The sequence below is a fragment of the Euprymna scolopes genome, chromosome 39 (genome assembly GCF_053919585.1).
Source record: "Euprymna scolopes isolate OS-2025 chromosome 39, ASM5391958v1, whole genome shotgun sequence".
NCBI lineage: Eukaryota > Metazoa > Mollusca > Cephalopoda > Sepiida > Sepiolidae > Euprymna > Euprymna scolopes.
In genome coordinates, this window is record NC_136520.1 from 43,915,402 (window position 1) to 43,923,966 (window position 8,565).

The 8,565-nt window shown below is 32.2% G+C and overlaps 1 pseudogene; it reads right to left on the reverse strand.

The window, feature by feature from the left end:
* Positions 1 to 2,409: 2,409 nt before the first annotated feature.
* On the reverse strand, positions 2,410 to 2,543 carry LOC145264022 (U2 spliceosomal RNA; annotated as a pseudogene).
* Positions 2,544 to 8,565: the final 6,022 nt, after the last annotated feature.

Genomic DNA, 8,565 nt, shown 5'->3' on the forward strand with positions numbered 1-8,565 from the left:
CTTATCACTTTTAGTTAAATATTATATGTAAATTCATTAATGCGGATATTCTGAATGATATATACTTGCGTAAGATTTGCGTAAACACGTTCTAGTAAACAAACACTTCTTTATATATATATATATATATATATATATATATATATATATATTCATGTATGCGTATATATATATATATACATATATATATATATATATATTCGTACAAAAAATTGCCTACAAAACTCCTTTGTCAGTGTTTTGTCTATAAACATGAAACTTAATATATAGGGTATTCGAATCCATGCGAAATTATATTTGGGATGTATCTGAGGAAAATCAGTGCATAAGTGTGAAAAAAAATGAAATTTGCCAAGTCACGGTCGAACGGCGGCATTACGAATGCGCAAGCGTAAAGTTATAGTTATTTGTTCAAAACCATTACCTTATATTGAGGCCAATATTCTAATCTATAATATAAATCTCACCTATCTGTTTTAATGTATGTATGTACGTATGTATGTATGTATGTATGTATGCCTGCATACCACTTTTGACAAAGTCTACGGATTTTCATGATATTGTATAGCTGGGGTTTCATATTAAAGAATTTAAAGTCGCTTCTACATGTTAAATGTTCTACCCCTTCGCCTCTGACCATGTCAGATCTTCATTTTTGCTATGACGTCAGACGTGTGGTCTCAAAACGTGATCGACTCACGTGGCTTAAACATACATTTCCAAAACACACTTCTGCAACAAAGAATTCTCACTAACCTATTTTTCAACCTAACTTATTTTTCAATATGTTTTGAATTGTACTGTTCATTATTTTTTAGCTTACCTTTTTAATTCACTTTCCATTAAAGAATGCACAATTAAATTCTTTTTACAATAAAAAACATATCTAAATTATTTTATATGAAATTTAACACTGCGAAATTCGAACATTCCATTTTCTGTATCTATTTCTGAGCCTTGCTTACAAAGTTCGAATCTCGGTCTATCCTAATCTCATTTTCCACTTTTTTAATGTTCTTCTTACTTACAGGAAAAGGATGCGGCCCTTTTCCTAGTAACAACGAGACCGGTATCGGTTTGAAGCTCGACTCTTCTAACGACAAATATCGAAAAATTGGCTAAAAACATTAATTCCTTTATACTCAACTCGGCACTTTCATACAAGAAAGGGCGGCCTTTATCGACGACATTTTCGAATTTCACCCCCTCTTTTCGATTGACGTTCCTTCGACAGTTCTGGTTTAGCGATGGACGCAACAGCTAAGGCGTCACTTTATTGTCACATTCTTTCCCTCGTTCGCAGTACGGGTTCGAGCCTGCCTTCTTACTATCACTTTTATTTTTTTGCTCAACACACACCACCAAACTCCCGGGCAATACTGTGTACCCAGGCTAGTCTTCTATATATATAAAAGGCAAAAATCGGTGTGTATGTATGTATGTATGTATGTATGTATGTTTGTTTGTAACGCTAAAACTTTTGAAAGACGGAACCAGAGTTGACAAATTTGGTATCATATTGCACCTTGATCACCCGGATGACAAATATCGAAATTTCACGTCAAACGGACCAGTAGAAAGGGGTCAACTGATCGTTTTTCTCCTAGGGGGGCCCCCCAAAAAACCTGTCATTTTAACGTTATTCAATACGTGTCACGTGACGTGACGTCAGCTCAAACTTTTGACAGACACAACCAAAGTTGACAAATTATGTATCATATTGAACCTTGATCACCCGCATGACAAATATCGAAAGGGGTGAACTGATCATTTCTCTCCTAGGGGGGCCCCCCAAAAAACCTGTCATTTTAATGTTAATATTACATAATCCAAAAACGCTTAGTCATGTCACGTGACGTGACGTCAACATCCAGTAATGGCGAACAAATGTAAACAAACACTTTGTTTTACCGATACTTTTGTAATTTCTCTTCTGCTTTGTTCTAGAGATTATTAAACTCCATGACAATGTCTCCAACGTATTTAACTGGTTAAAAATAGTATTTATACAAGAGTTTTAACGAAAAATATCAGGAAAAAATGTACAGGAATAAAAAAAAATTCAGCTTTCAAAATATTCGTCGATAAAAAAACCGAACTTTATATTTACGCTAGCCATTTTGTATATTACCACGTGACCTGCTATCTCTTAAACTGGAGGGGGGGGATCCACTTGAATCCAACAAAACCAGTAATTTTTTTTTTCTATTATATATACATCATTTTCTATAAAATTAAGTGTAGACTTTATAATTAAAACAAAAAATGTTATTCATACTAAAAAAAAAAAACGCTTAGTCATGTCACGTGACGTGACGTCAACATCCACTAATGGCGAACAATTGTACCTATTTACTATGCCTCCCCACGGGACAGAGTTAGACACCAGGGTCGTTTTTTAACGTGGAGAAAAGGTACAAAAATAAAAATTGTCTCAGTCGTGGAGGATTTCTCCTCCACCGAAAGAGAACAAGAAATAGAAGTGCAGCATCTGAAGAACAGATACTACACTTTGATCTTGACCAAAAGGCCAAGAATGCGAACAATTGTAAATAACAACTTTTTTCACAAAACCAACACCGTCTTTCTTTTTTTTTCTCTCTCTTTCTCTCTCTCACCCACTTACTCTTCCCTCTCTCTCACCCTCTTTCTCTTGACGTCACACCACTGTTAAACTGTGGGGGGGGGGAACACATTCCCAGGCATTATCTCCTATAGATGCACATTTTATTAGAAATTCAGCTTTCAAAATATTAGACGATAATAAAAATATAAAACCAACACCCTCTTTCTCTTTTCTCTCTCTCTCACCAACTTACTCTTCTCTCTCTCTCACCCTCTTTCTCTTGACCTCCTACTACTGTAAAACTGTGTGTGTGTGTGGGGGGGGAAGAGGCAGCTTGAAAACCAACAAAAACAGTGCACAGTTTCCCAAGCATTTGGGGTGGGAAGGGGGGGAAGAAGCCGAGCGCACAGTTTCGTGTGAGAGAGAGAGAACAATTCTCAACCTATATACTCAACAAATTTTTTATCTACAGATTTGAAAGTTTGTATATAGGGTATTCAGACATATGGAAATATATCTAGCATAATCTATCTATTATATCTATAAAAGTGAAAATGTGTGTGTGTGTGAGGTAGCCAGAGAGAGAGAGAGAGAGAGAGAGAGAGAGAGAGAGATAGAGAGAGAGAGAGACAACAATTCTCAACCTATATATTCAATACATTTTTTATCTACAGATTTGAAAATTTGTATATAGGGTATTCAGACATATGGAAATATATCTAGCATAATCTATCTATTATATCTATAAAAGTGAAAATGTGTGTGTGTGTGTGTGTGTGTGTGTGCGTAAAAGAGAGAGAGAACAATTCTCAACCTATATACTCAACGTATTTTTATCTACGGATTTTAAACTTTGTATATAGGGTATTCAGACATATAGAAATATATCTAGCATAATCTATACATTATATCTATAAAAGTGAGAATGTGAGTGTGTGAGAGAGAGAGAACAATTCTCAACCTATATATTCAACAAATTTTTTACCTACAGATTTGAAAATTTGTATATTGGGTATTCAGACATATGGAAATATATCTAGCATAATCGATCTATTATATCTATAAAAGTCAGAATGTTTGCGTGTGGTTGTGTGTGTAAGGTTGCGAGAGAGAGAGAGAGAACAATTCTCAACCTATCTATTCAATAAATTTGTTATCTACAGATTTGACCATTTGTATATAGGGTATTCAGACATATGGAAATATATCCAGCATAATCTATCTATTATATCCATAAAAGTGAGAATGTGTGCGTGAGAGAGAGAGAGAGAGAGAGAGAGAGTAAGTACAATTCTCACCCTATATATTCAACAAATTTTTTATCTACCGATTAGAAAATTTGTATATAGGGTATTCAGACATATGGAAATATATCTAGCATAATCTATCTATTATATCTAGAAAAGTGAGAATGTGTGTGAAAGAGAGAGAGAGAAGAGAGAGAGAGAGAACAATTCTCAACCTATATATTCAACTAATTTTTATGTACAGATCTGAAAATTTGTATACAGGGTATTCAGACATATGGAAATATATCTAGCATAATCTATTATATCTATAAAAGGTAGAATGTGTGTGTGTGTGTGTGAGTGAGTGAGTGAGTGAGTGAGTGAGAGAGAGAGAGAGAGAGAGAGAACAATTCTCAACCTATATACTCAACAAATTTTGTATCTACAGATTTGATAATTTGTATATAGGGTATTCAGACATAAGGAAATATATCTAGCATAATCTATCTATTATATCTAGAAAAGTGAGAATGTGTGTGTGTGAGAGAGAGAGAACAATTCTCAACCTATATATTCAACAAATTCTATCTTTACAGATTTGAAAATTTGTATATAGGGTATTCAGACATTTGGAAATATATCTAGCATAATCTATTATATCTATAAAAGTGAGAATGTGTGTGTGAGAGAGAGAGAAAGAACAATTCTCAACCTATATACTCAACAAATTTTTTATCTACAGATTTAAAAATTTGTATATAGGGTATTCAGACATATAGAAATATATCTAGCATAACCTATCTATTATATCTATAAAATGACCATGTGTGTGTGTGTGAGAGAGAGAGAGAGAGTCAGAGAGAGAGAGAGAACAATTTTCAGCTTGTGTGTGTGTGAGAAAGAGAGAGAGAGAAAGAGAGGAAGGAAAATTCTCACCCTATATATTCAACAAATTTTTTATCTACATATTAGAAAATTTGGATATAGGGTATTCAGACGTATGGAAATATATCTAGCATAATCTATCTATTATATCTATAAAAGTGAGAATGTGTGTGTGAGAGAGAGAGAAAGAGAGAGAGAGAGAACAATTCTCAACCTATATATTCAACTAATTTTTTATCTACAGATTTGAAAATGTGTATATTGGGTATTCAGACATATGTAAATATATCTGGCATAATCTATGTATTATATCTATAAAAGTGTGAATGTGAGTGATGGAAAGAGCAAAAAATTCTCAACCTATATAACCTATAAAAGTGAGAATATGTGTGAGAGAGAGAGAGAGAGAACAATTCTCAACCTATATATTCCACACATTTTTGGGCACAGATTTGGAAATTTGTATATAGGGTAGGCAGACATATAGAAATATATCTAGCATAATCTATCTATTATATCTATAAAAGTGAGAACTTGTGTGTGTGTGTGTGTGTGTGTGTGAGAGAGAGAGAGAACAATTCTTAACCTACATACTCAACAAATTTTTTACCTACAGTTTAGAAAATTTGTATATAGGGTATTCAGACATATGGAAATATATCTAGCATAATCTATCTATTATAACTACAAAAGTTAGAATGTGTGTGTGAGAGAGAGAGAGAGAACAATACTAAACCTATATATTCAACAAATTTTTTATCTACAGATTTGAAACTTTGTATATAGGGTATTCAGACATATGGAAATATATCTTGCATAATCTATCTATTTTATCTATAAAAGTGAGAATGCGTGTGTGTGAGATAGCGAGAGAGAGAGAGAGAAAAAGAGAGAGATAAAAATTCTCAATCTATACATTCAACAAATTTTATATCCACAGATTTGAACATTTGTATATAGGGTGTTCAGACATATAGAAATATATCTAGCATAATCTATCTATTATATGTATAAAAGTGAGAATGTGTGTGTGTGTGTGAGAGAGAGGACAATTGTCAACCTATGTATACAACAAATTTTTTATCTACAGATTTCAAAATTTGTATATTGGGCATTCAGACATATTTTAATATATCTGGCATAATCTGTCTATTATATCTATAAAAGTGAGAATGTGTGTGATAGAGAGAGAGAGAACAATTCTCAACCTATATACTCAACAAATTTTTTATCTACAGATTTGAAAATTTGTATATAGGGTATTCAGACATATGGAAATATATCTAGCATAATCTATTATATCTATAAAAGTGAGAATGTGTGTGTGTGTGTGAGAGAGAGAGAGAGAGAGAGAGAGAGAGAACAATTCTCAACCCATATACTCAACAAATTCTTTATCTACAGATTTTAAAATTTGTATATAGAGTATTCATACAAATAGAAATATATCTAGGATAATCTTTCTATTATATCTATAAAAGTGAGAATGTGTGTGTGTGTGAGCGAGAGAGAGAGAGAGAGAGAGAGAGAGAGAACAGTTCTCAACCTATACATTCAACAAATTTTTATATATAGGGTATTCAGAAATATCGAAATATATCTAGCATAATCTATTATATCTTTAAAAGTTAGAATGTGTGTGTGTGAGAGATAGAGAGAACAATTCTCAACCTATGCACTCTACAAATTTTTTATCTACAAATTAGAAAATTTGTATATAGGGTATTCACACATATGGAAATATATCTAGCATAATCTATCTATTATATCTATAAAAGTTAGAATGTGTGTGTGAGGTAGCCAGAGAGAGAGAGAGAGAGAGAGTAAGAACAATTTTCAACCTATATATTCAACAAATATTTGATCTACAGATTAGAAAATTTGTATATAGGGTATTCAGACATATGGAAATATATCTAGCATAATCTATCTATTATATCTCTAAAATTGAGAATGTGTGTGTGAGAGAGAGAGAGAGAACAATTTTCAACCTATATACTCAACAAATTTTTTTATCTACAGATTTGAAAATTTGTATATAGGGTATTCAGACATATGGAAATATATCTAGAGTAATCTATCTATTATATCTATAAAAGTGAGAATGCGTGTGTGTGTGAGAGAGAGAGCGACACAGAACAATTCTCAACCTATATATTCAACAAATTTTTTATGTACAGATCTGAAATATCACATTTGTATAGAAGTAGAAATCTTGATACCTACTCTGATACCTAATAAAAGAAAGGACACTCTTTAGGGCGGATTTTGATTATAACAAGTCACTAATTAGAAATTATAATAAACATTCTAATAATTTAAGAATTTTACCAAAATAAAATTGCATGGTAATCACCCAATTTCTGCCACAAAATTTTGATTGGCAGAACTCATAAACATAAAATATATATTTTCTAATTTCATCTTTTTTTTTTTCTTTTTACATAATCTGGTTTGATGTTTTCCCAAATATTCAAATCACTATATTTTGCTGCTTAATATCAAATACAGCAACTGAGTTATTTTTATGCATCAAACAATTACATTTTCTCATTCATCCAAACTAATCACTGAACATCAATTTCATATTTTCTTCACTAAAATATTACTGTGCTTGATGTCATCAAGTGGAGCGGATCATTTTTTTTTCATTTGTTCACACATTTTTCCAATTTATATATATTTTAAAGATTCTTAGCCTATGTCATTGCATACCAATCTGTTTATTAAAAGTTAAGGTTCACTGTAAACACATATGTTACACCAAAATAAAAACGCTTCAGATAATGTCTTGATATTCAATTCAGTTTCTCACATGACATCTTATGAAGTTAGTAGAAATGTTACAGACTTTTGAATCTCAAACACTTTCAATACTGTGCACTGATATTTTCTTTTTTGCAATATAAGCACATTCATGACTTTTTTTACAAACGTTAAAAACTTTCACATTGTGTAGCAATATACTGAAACAATTATAAAAATATTTGTTTTTATTTTGAATGATGCAGGGCATCTGAAGAGAGATTTTTCTAACAAAATGAAAGTATAATTTTTAGCAATAGGTATCTAGGAAAAGGCCACTACATATGTTATAAGTTCCAAATTTCCACAACCTGGCCAATACTGGTACATGCTAGCAAATTTAGATTTGCAATTACAAAATATGATTCTAATTTTTTCCTTTGCTCTTTATTCTAACACTACACTAAGTTTACTGTGTTATTTCGCTACAGTTGATATTGTGTAGAACAATAAGAAAATCATAGTGAACAATGCATTCAACAAAATTTCACACACATTTCTAGATACCTATATCTAATAAGTTCAAAAGAAAGGACACACTTAGGGAGGTATTTTGGTGGTCAAGTCACTAAAAAGAGATTAGCTGGTTTCCCGGCATAGCCCAGGATATAATAAAGATTGACTGAAATACATGTTCTAGCTGGTTTCTAGGCGTTGCCAGGGATGTAATATAGACACATTATGTTGTATATTACCTGTTCTCTTCTCCCTAAGGTAAAACAATTTCATATACATGCTGTAAATTACCTATGCTAGGGATAAACCATGAACAATATCAGTCCTAGGGTAGATAAAACAAATAATACATAGAGATGAAAGATTCCTCTCCCCTAAGAATCAAACATATGTTCAATATCTGCTTTTGTTTTTTCATTGTTTATACGGTCCCGAGCAACGCCGGGTAGCCCTGCTAGTCTATATATATAAAAGCCAAACGTCTGTGTGTATGTATGTATGTTTGTTTGTAACGCTAAAACTTTTGAAAGACGGAATTAAACTTGACAAATTTGGTATCATATCGAAGCCCCATCACCCGGATGACAAATATCGAAATTTCACGTCAAACGGACCACTAGAAGT